The sequence below is a fragment of the Schistocerca piceifrons genome, chromosome 6 (assembly GCF_021461385.2).
Source record: "Schistocerca piceifrons isolate TAMUIC-IGC-003096 chromosome 6, iqSchPice1.1, whole genome shotgun sequence".
NCBI classification, from domain to species: Eukaryota; Metazoa; Arthropoda; class Insecta; order Orthoptera; family Acrididae; genus Schistocerca; species Schistocerca piceifrons.
In genome coordinates this window covers 290994940-291004630 of record NC_060143.1, presented here as the reverse complement: position 1 = coordinate 291004630, position 9691 = coordinate 290994940, and the positions used below count along the sequence as shown (strand labels likewise).

Here is a 9691-nt window from a genome sequence, read left to right as displayed (position 1 = left end):
CAATGGACATCACATACGTACGGGGGCCACCTTCCACGTATTGTCTAGGCGTGCACATTTTGTTGCGTGTATGTGGGCAGACGTAGTGTGGCGTGACACCTGACACAGGCATGCAATAATCGTTGAAGTTGCTAATGGCGATGGACGCCTACGTTTTCTGGTGAAGTTACGCAAATGAAGAAATGGTAACCCGTTGTGGTGCGGTTGTTCTCGCTAGGGGTGAATCGGTGATGGCGACGATAGGTTGAGGTACTAACCGGTTGTTCCAGCGATACCCACCATGCCGACGAAACTGAACGGCATCTGGGTGTGAAGCGATACGCGGCGGTGGCTGGGTGGGACCGTCCCCGGCCGGTGAGGGGGCGCCTCCCGGCGTGCTGGCCGCGCGGTGCGTGGGCGCACGCGCTACAGCCGGCTGGTGGGGGCGGCCAGTGGCAGGCGCGCCGGCCGACGGACGCGGCAGGCGTCGCAGCTGCGCGCCGGCGCACCCTGCGCGCGGCGCCGTGCGGCCAAAGTAGGTCCTCGCTGGCCCGGTGCGAAGCGCGGTGGACATCTTCAGTGTGCTGGTCCGACTGAGGACTGTGTGCGTTGAGGATGCGCCGCCGCCCGGCGCTCGGCGCCGCGACGCCGTCTGCTGCTCGGTCGCCCCAGCGGTTCTCGCTGGTGGTTTGTATCGCAGCTGTGCGGATGTGTTGGCGCGTGCGCTGTGCTGGGAGAGTTCGCTTCGGCACCCAAGTGGGGCTTTTGTCCTTCTGTGGCGCTGGCGTTGGAGCTGCCGGTCACCGTAGATGGCGCGTGTTGTCTCCCGCCGGCAATGCCACGACAGCACGCTCCCGGGCCTCTGTCGGCAGCGGCAAGCTCAGTTGGGAGCACGGGTGGTCGCACCGAAAGCGTCTACTCGCCTAACTCCGGGCGATTGCGCCTCTCTCGAACCCGACCAAGTACTTGGGACGGCGCTGCGCGCCGCCGGGACCTGAGAGGGTTTTGAGGTGTATTGTGCAGGGGAGCTCAGCCTCCTCCTGTTTGCAGAATGATTGAGCGGACGCTTGCGTGTTCGCGCGGGCCCCCGGGACACACTCCCAGGCGGCCGGCTGCTCAGCTCTAGTTGACGCAGCTCCCTGGTTGATCCTGCCAGTAGTCATATGCTTGTCTCAAAGATTAAGCCATGCATGTCTCAGTACAAGCCGCATTAAGGTGAAACCGCGAATGGCTCATTAAATCAGTTATGGTTCCTTAGATCGTACCCACGGTACTTGGATAACTGTGGTAATTCTAGAGCTAATACATGCAAACAGAGTCCCGACCAGAGATGGAAGGGACGCTTTTATTAGATCAAAACCAATCGGTCGGCTCGTCCGGTCCGTTTGCCTTGGTGACTCTGAATAACTTTGGGCTGATCGCACGGTCCTCGTACCGGCGACGCATCTTTCAAATGTCTGCCTTATCAACTGTCGATGGTAGGTTCTGCGCCTACCATGGTTGTAACGGGTAACGGGGAATCAGGGTTCGATTCCGGAGAGGGAGCCTGAGAAACGGCTACCACATCCAAGGAAGGCAGCAGGCGCGCAAATTACCCACTCCCGGCACGGGCAGGTAGTGACGAAAAATAACGATACGGGACTCATCCGAGGCCCCGTAATCGGAATGAGTACACTTTAAATCCTTTAACGAGTATCTATTGGAGGGCAAGTCTGGTGCCAGCAGCCGCGGTAATTCCAGCTCCAATAGCGTATATTAAAGTTGTTGCGGTTAAAAAGCTCGTAGTTGGATTTGTGTCCCACGCTGTTGGTTCACCGCCCGTCGGTGTTTAACTGGCATGTATCGTGGGACGTCCTGCCGGTGGGGCGAGCCGAAGGCGTGCGACCGCCTCGTGCGTGCTCGTGCGTCCCGAGGCGGACCCCGTTGAAATCCTACCAGGGTGCTCTTTATTGAGTGTCTCGGTGGGCCGGCACGTTTACTTTGAACAAATTAGAGTGCTTAAAGCAGGCAAGCCCGCCTGAATACTGTGTGCATGGAATAATGGAATAGGACCTCGGTTCTATTTTGTTGGTTTTCGGAACCCGAGGTAATGATTAATAGGGACAGGCGGGGGCATTCGTATTGCGACGTTAGAGGTGAAATTCTTGGATCGTCGCAAGACGAACAGAAGCGAAAGCATTTGCCAAGTATGTTTTCATTAATCAAGAACGAAAGTTAGAGGTTCGAAGGCGATCAGATACCGCCCTAGTTCTAACCATAAACGATGCCAGCCAGCGATCCGCCGCAGTTCCTCCGATGACTCGGCGGGCAGCCTCCGGGAAACCAAAGCTTTTGGGTTCCGGGGGAAGTATGGTTGCAAAGCTGAAACTTAAAGGAATTGACGGAAGGGCACCACCAGGAGTGGAGCCTGCGGCTTAATTTGACTCAACACGGGAAACCTCACCAGGCCCGGACACCGGAAGGATTGACAGATTGATAGCTCTTTCTTGATTCGGTGGGTGGTGGTGCATGGCCGTTCTTAGTTGGTGGAGCGATTTGTCTGGTTAATTCCGATAACGAACGAGACTCTAGCCTGCTAACTAGTCGCGTGACATCCTTCGTGCTGTCAGCGATTACTTTTCTTCTTAGAGGGACAGGCGGCTTCTAGCCGCACGAGATTGAGCAATAACAGGTCTGTGATGCCCTTAGATGTTCTGGGCCGCACGCGCGCTACACTGAAGGAATCAGCGTGTCTTCCTAGGCCGAAAGGTCGGGGTAACCCGCTGAACCTCCTTCGTGCTAGGGATTGGGGCTTGCAATTGTTCCCCATGAACGAGGAATTCCCAGTAAGCGCGAGTCATAAGCTCGCGTTGATTACGTCCCTGCCCCTTGTACACACCGCCCGTCGCTACTACCGATTGAATGATTTAGTGAGGTCTTCGGACTGGTACGCGGCATTGACTCTGTCGTTGCCGATGCTACCGGAAAGATGACCAAACTTGATCATTTAGAGGAAGTAAAAGTCGTAACAAGGTTTCCGTAGGTGAACCTGCGGAAGGATCATTACCGACTTGACTGCATGTCTTTCGGTGTGCGTGACGTGTCGCGCAACACGCTACCTGTACGGCTCGCCGTAGCCGTGCGCCGCGTGCGGAACCACGCGTGCCTCTCAAAACTAGCGGCAATGTTGTGTGGTACGAGCGCTGAAGCGCTGGAGCGGCTGGCCTGCGGCACCTGGCGCCTGGCGCCGGTTTTGAATGACTTTCGCCCGAGTGCCTGTCCGCTCCGGTGTGGAGCCGTACGACGCCCGTCGGCCTTGAGGCCGTTGGACACAGAACGCTGGAACAGGGGCCGCCACACGCCTCACTCCCGCCTATGCGACTGTCTTGAAAGAGACGGTGGAAACTGAGAAAAGATCACCCAGGACGGTGGATCACTCGGCTCGACATGTGAACTGCAGGACACATGAACATCGACGTTTCGAACGCACATTGCGGTCCATGGATTCCGTTCCCGGGCCACGTCTGGCTGAGGGTCGGCTACGTATACTGAAGCGCGCGGCGTTTCCCCCGCTTCGCAGACCTGGGAGTGTCGCGGCCGCCTGTGGGGCCGGCCGCGTCTCCTCAAACGTGCGATGCGCGCCCGTCGCCTGGCGGTTCGCATACCGGTACTTACTCGGTAGCGTGCACAGCCGGCTGGCGGTGTGGCGTGCGACACCTCGTACAACGACCTCAGAGCAGGCGAGACTACCCGCTGAATTTAAGCATATTACTAAGCGGAGGAAAAGAAACTAACAAGGATTCCCCCAGTAGCGGCGAGCGAACAGGGAAGAGTCCAGCACCGAACCCCGCAGGCTGCCGCCTGTCGTGGCATGTGGTGTTTGGGAGGGTCCACTACCCCGACGCCTCGCGCCGAGCCCAAGTCCAACTTGAATGAGGCCACGGCCCGTAGAGGGTGCCAGGCCCGTAGCGGCCGGTGCGAGCGTCGGCGGGACCTCTCCTTCGAGTCGGGTTGCTTGAGAGTGCAGCTCCAAGTGGGTGGTAAACTCCATCTGAGACTAAATATGACCACGAGACCGATAGCGAACAAGTACCGTGAGGGAAAGTTGAAAAGAACTTTGAAGAGAGAGTTCAAAAGTACGTGAAACCGTTCTGGGGTAAACGTGAGAAGTCCGAAAGGTCGAACGGGTGAGATTCACGCCCATCCGGCCACTGGCCTCCGCCCTCGGCAGATGGGGCCGGCCGCCCGCGCGGAGCAATCCGCGGCGGGGTCGTGTCCGGTTGCCTTTCCACTCGCCGCGGGGTGGGGCCGTTCCGGTGTGCGGTGGGCCGCACTTCTCCCCTAGTAGGACGTCGCGACCCGCTGGGTGCCGGCCTACGGCCCGGGTGCGCAGCCTGTCCTTCCGCGGGCCTCGGTTCGCGTCTGTTGGGCAGAGCCCCGGTGTCCTGGCTGGCTGCCCGGCGGTATATCTGGAGGAGTCGATTCGCCCCTTTGGGCGCTCGGGCTCCCGGCAAGCGCGCGCGGTTCTTCCCGGATGACGGACCTACCTGGCCCGGCCCCGGACCCGCGCCACTCGGGATGCTCTCGGGCGGAATAATCGCTCCCGTCAGCGGCGCTTCAGCTTTGGACAATTTCACGACCCGTCTTGAAACACGGACCAAGGAGTCTAACATGTGCGCGAGTCATTGGGCTGTACGAAACCTAAAGGCGTAATGAAAGTGAAGGTCTCGCCTTGCGCGGGCCGAGGGAGGATGGGGCTTCCCCGCCCTTCACGGGGCGGCGGCCTCCGCACTCCCGGGGCGTCTCGTCCTCATTGCGAGGTGAGGCGCACCTAGAGCGTACACGTTGGGACCCGAAAGATGGTGAACTATGCCTGGCCAGGACGAAGTCAGGGGAAACCCTGATGGAGGTCCGTAGCGATTCTGACGTGCAAATCGATCGTCGGAGCTGGGTATAGGGGCGAAAGACTAATCGAACCATCTAGTAGCTGGTTCCCTCCGAAGTTTCCCTCAGGATAGCTGGTGCTCGTACGAGTCTCATCCGGTAAAGCGAATGATTAGAGGCCTTGGGGCCGAAACGACCTCAACCTATTCTCAAACTTTAAATGGGTGAGATCTCCGGCTTGCTTGATATGCTGAAGCCGCGAGCGAACGACTCGGATCGGAGTGCCAAGTGGGCCACTTTTGGTAAGCAGAACTGGCGCTGTGGGATGAACCAAACGCCGAGTTAAGGCGCCCGAATCGACGCTCATGGGAAACCATGAAAGGCGTTGGTTGCTTAAGACAGCAGGACGGTGGCCATGGAAGTCGGAATCCGCTAAGGAGTGTGTAACAACTCACCTGCCGAAGCAACTAGCCCTGAAAATGGATGGCGCTGAAGCGTCGTGCCTATACTCGGCCGTCAGTCTGGCAGTCATGGCCGGTCCTTGCGGCCGGCCGCGAAGCCCTGACGAGTAGGAGGGTCGCGGCGGTGGGCGCAGAAGGGTCTGGGCGTGAGCCTGCCTGGAGCCGCCGTCGGTGCAGATCTTGGTGGTAGTAGCAAATACTCCAGCGAGGCCCTGGAGGGCTGACGCGGAGAAGGGTTTCGTGTGAACAGCCGTTGCACACGAGTCAGTCGATCCTAAGCCCTAGGAGAAATCCGATGTTGATGGGGGCCGTCATAGCATGATGCGCTTTGTGCTGGCCCCCGTTGGGCGAAAGGGAATCCGGTTCCTATTCCGGAACCCGGCAGCGGAACCGATACAAGTCGGGCCCCTCTTTTAGAGATGCTCGTCGGGGTAACCCAAAAGGACCCGGAGACGCCGTCGGGAGATCGGGGAAGAGTTTTCTTTTCTGCATGAGCGTTCGAGTTCCCTGGAATCCTCTAGCAGGGAGATAGGGTTTGGAACGCGAAGAGCACCGCAGTTGCGGCGGTGTCCCGATCTTCCCCTCGGACCTTGAAAATCCGGGAGAGGGCCACGTGGAGGTGTCGCGCCGGTTCGTACCCATATCCGCAGCAGGTCTCCAAGGTGAAGAGCCTCTAGTCGATAGAATAATGTAGGTAAGGGAAGTCGGCAAATTGGATCCGTAACTTCGGGATAAGGATTGGCTCTGAGGATCGGGGCGTGTCGGGCTTGGTCGGGAAGTGGGTCAGCGCTAACGTGCCGGGCCTGGGCGAGGTGAGTGCCGTAGGGGTGCCGGTAAGTGCGGGCGTTTAGCGCGGGCGTGGTCTGCTCTCGCCGTTGGTCGGCCTCGTGCTGGCCGGCGGTGCAGGATGCGCGCGCCTGCGCGGCGTTCGCGCCCCGGTGCTTCAACCTGCGTGCAGGATCCGAGCTCGGTCCCGTGCCTTGGCCTCCCACGGATCTTCCTTGCTGCGAGGCCGCGTCCGCCTTAGCGTGCTCCTCCAGGGGCGCGCGGGTGCGCGGATTCTCTTCGGCCGCCATTCAACGATCAACTCAGAACTGGCACGGACTGGGGGAATCCGACTGTCTAATTAAAACAAAGCATTGCGATGGCCCGAGCGGGTGTTGACGCAATGTGATTTCTGCCCAGTGCTCTGAATGTCAACGTGAAGAAATTCAAGCAAGCGCGGGTAAACGGCGGGAGTAACTATGACTCTCTTAAATGTACATATATGTTAGTTTTATACCTTTATTGTGGCTTCGCCCTTGTAAGTCCCCACCTCGGTGGCGGACATGGCGAGTAACACCTGCCACACATGTATATGTATATATTTGTGTTATTCAGTTACTGAATAAAGACAGCTGTTGAATGGCCAAGTGGCGGCGGTGCGGCTGCATCCGGACTTGGCTTTTCGAAGTGCGGTCTTGATGCAGTCGTGCTGCTGCTGCGAGGTGCCTTCCTTGGGTTATAGTTACAGGGTGAGTGATGCGCAATACATGGGCCTAGCCCTCTTAGCCTCTCCTCTCCTGCGGTCTTCTCCCCTTCTCGTGGGCCCGCTGATTTTCGCAGAGTGGAAGACCGCACCAGGGGCTTGGGGGGGTTACCAGCCCCCCCTCGCATTATCCCTTTATAGTTGGGGGCAGCTTACAAGAAACAAGAGATGGTGGCCCTTCCGCTGAAGGTGCCACCCCAGCTACCCCAGCACCTATCCGGCCAACCGGCCGTAACGAAAATGCGATAGTTTGTGTAGCTCCCTTTGCTTGCAGTGAGTGCCACCGCACTTTTACCACGAAGAACGGTCTCGGGGTCCATCGCCGCCGCCAACACCTTGCGGCCGCCAACGCTGAGATCGTGACGGAGAGGCATCGCACGAGGTGGACGGAGGAAGAAGTCCTGTCGCTCGCCAAGGCAGAGGCCGAACTGTTCCTTGAGAGGGACGCCCGGTTCTACTTTGTCAACCAAGAACTTATCAGGATGTTCCCCGACCGAACGCTTGAGGCAATCAAGTGCCGACGGCGGCAAGCTGCCCACAAGCAGCTTGTCCGCCAATTCATGGAGGCGCTTGAGATCGGTCGGGGGGAAGAGCCGGCGTCCCGCCGGGGAGCAGCGAGCTCGCTGCCTGACGCGGGCGAGGCCCCCGCGCCGCCCGTTGACGCAGCCGAGGACTTCGCGGCCGACACCACCGGGCCGCCGCCGGAGGGGCCGACTGACGCCGCCATCTGGGAGCATCTGGCGGGGCTACCTGCTTCCGCCCAGCGTTTCTCTGCCCTGGATCGAGTCATTGGTCTGGGGCGGGGCACGCCGCCCGATGTCATCCTGGGCATGCTCCCGGATGCCCTTGCGTCGGTCGGGTCCAGGGGGGAGAGGTTGATCACCAGGACACAGCGGCCGCGCCAATCATCCAAGCGGCCGCCTGCCGCCCCGCCGCTGCAGAAGCGCAAGCGGCGCCGCTGGGAGTACGCGCGGACACAGGACGCCTTCCGTAGGTCGCGTGCACGTTGCGTGCGCGGCTTGCTGGACGGCACCCTGCTGCAGCCGCCACCCGACATCCCCGGTCTGCTGGACTTCTGGGCGGACCTCTTCACGAAGAAGCCGATCTCCACCGCTGGCTTCATCCGTGACCGCCTTCTCCCGCACTCGGAGCCTGTCGCTCCCGAGTGCCTATGGGGGCCGGTCACACGTGAGGAGGTCGCTGCTGCCTTGCCGCCTAGGGGATCGGCAGCCGGGCCGGACGGCCTGACTCCAGCGGAGCTGCGGCGCCTGCCGCATGAAGTCCTGGTGAAACTCTTGAACCTCTTCCTCCTGGCCCGCGCCCTCCCCGAGCGTCTGCTTCGCGCCCGGACGTCACTTCTCCCCAAAACGGCTGCACCAACATCCCCCGCTGACTTTCGCCCCATTACGGTCTGCTCGGTGTTGGCGCGGACCTTTCACAAGGTTCCCGCGTCACGCCTGATGCGTGCATGTGCTGTGGACGAACGTCAGCGGGCATTCATCCCCCGGGATGGGATGTTGGAAAACACCTTCATCTTGGACACTGCTCTCACCGACGCAGTCCGCTCCTGTCGCTCTGTTTTTGTGGCATCGATCGACGTCTCTAAAGCGTTCGATTCGGTGGACCATGCTGCCCTCCGCCCCGTGCTGAGGGCTCATGGCCTGCCGGATTGCTTTATTGAGTACGTCGAAAGGTGTTACGAGGGTAGCACGACGGTGATAGCGGGCGGCGCCGACGTGGGCGTGCCCCTGCAGCCGGCAAGGGGTGTGCGTCAGGGTGACCCCCTCTCCCCCCTCCTTTTCAATTTTGCGGTGGACTATGTTTTGAGCCAACTTCCCTCCCACATCGGAGCTCGGATCCTCGGTCGCAGAGTTAACGCTGCGGCCTTCGCAGATGACGTCCTGCTCTTTGCATCGACCGCGAGGGGATTGCAGTCCCTCATCGACGCAGCCGTCGCAGTCCTCGCCCATCTGGGGCTGCAGATCAACGCCCGGAAGTGTTTCACCCTCGCCTTAGTCGCGTCTGGGCGCGACAAGAAGGTGAAGGTCGACGCCGACGTTACCTTCAAAGCGGGCAACGCCACCATGCCCGCCCTACGCGTGGGTGAAACCTTCCGGTATCTGGGACTGCAATTCTCCACCGCTGGTCGCTGCGTTTTCAACCCACGACGCCACCTGGTGGAGCAGCTGGACGTCATCTCCCGAGCTCCGCTCAAGCCGCAACAGCGCCTCCACGCCCTCACCAGCGTACTTCTCCCTGGCCTGTACCATGGGCTGGCCCTCAGCCGCACCCGAGTGGGTGCGTTGAAAGCGGCAGACGTGACCATCCGGGCCGCCGTCAGGAGATGGTTCCGCCTTCCGGCGGACACTCCCCTGGGCTACTTCCACGCTCCTGTAGCCCAGGGAGGCCTCGGCATCCCATCATGCCGATGGATGGGGCCAACACTCCGCCGGTCCCGTCTCCTGGCGCTGAAGAGGATTGGGCCAGCCTCCGACGGTGCAGGCCGGGACGAGGTGCAGCGTGAGATTGAGGTGCTGGAGCGGCATCTTATGTGGGAGGGCCACCTCCTCAAATCGTCGACGCAGGTTGGAGAGATGTGGGCCGCGCGCCTGCACGTTGCCTTTGACGGTGCGGCGCTGTCATCTTCCGCCGCCGTCAAGGGGCAACACCAGTGGGTCGCTGACACCAGTCGCCTGCTATCTGGGCGTAATTTCATCGACGCTCTCCGCGCCCGCATCAACGCCTTCCCCACGAAGGCACGGCGCAGTCGCGGGCGGGAGGCGGACACCAGATGCCGCGCGGGCTGCCAGGCCGTAGAGACCGCCAACCACGTGTTACAGGCTTGCTTCAGGACGCACGG

The 9691-nt window shown here is 60.5% G+C and overlaps 1 non-coding gene across 1 annotated transcript; it reads left to right on the top strand.

The window, feature by feature from the left end:
- Nucleotides 1-1115: 1115 nt before the first annotated feature.
- On the top strand, nt 1116-3024 carry LOC124803863. The gene has a single exon (XR_007017328.1). It is a non-coding gene; the product is annotated as a small subunit ribosomal RNA (ribosomal RNA).
- Nucleotides 3025-9691: the final 6667 nt, after the last annotated feature.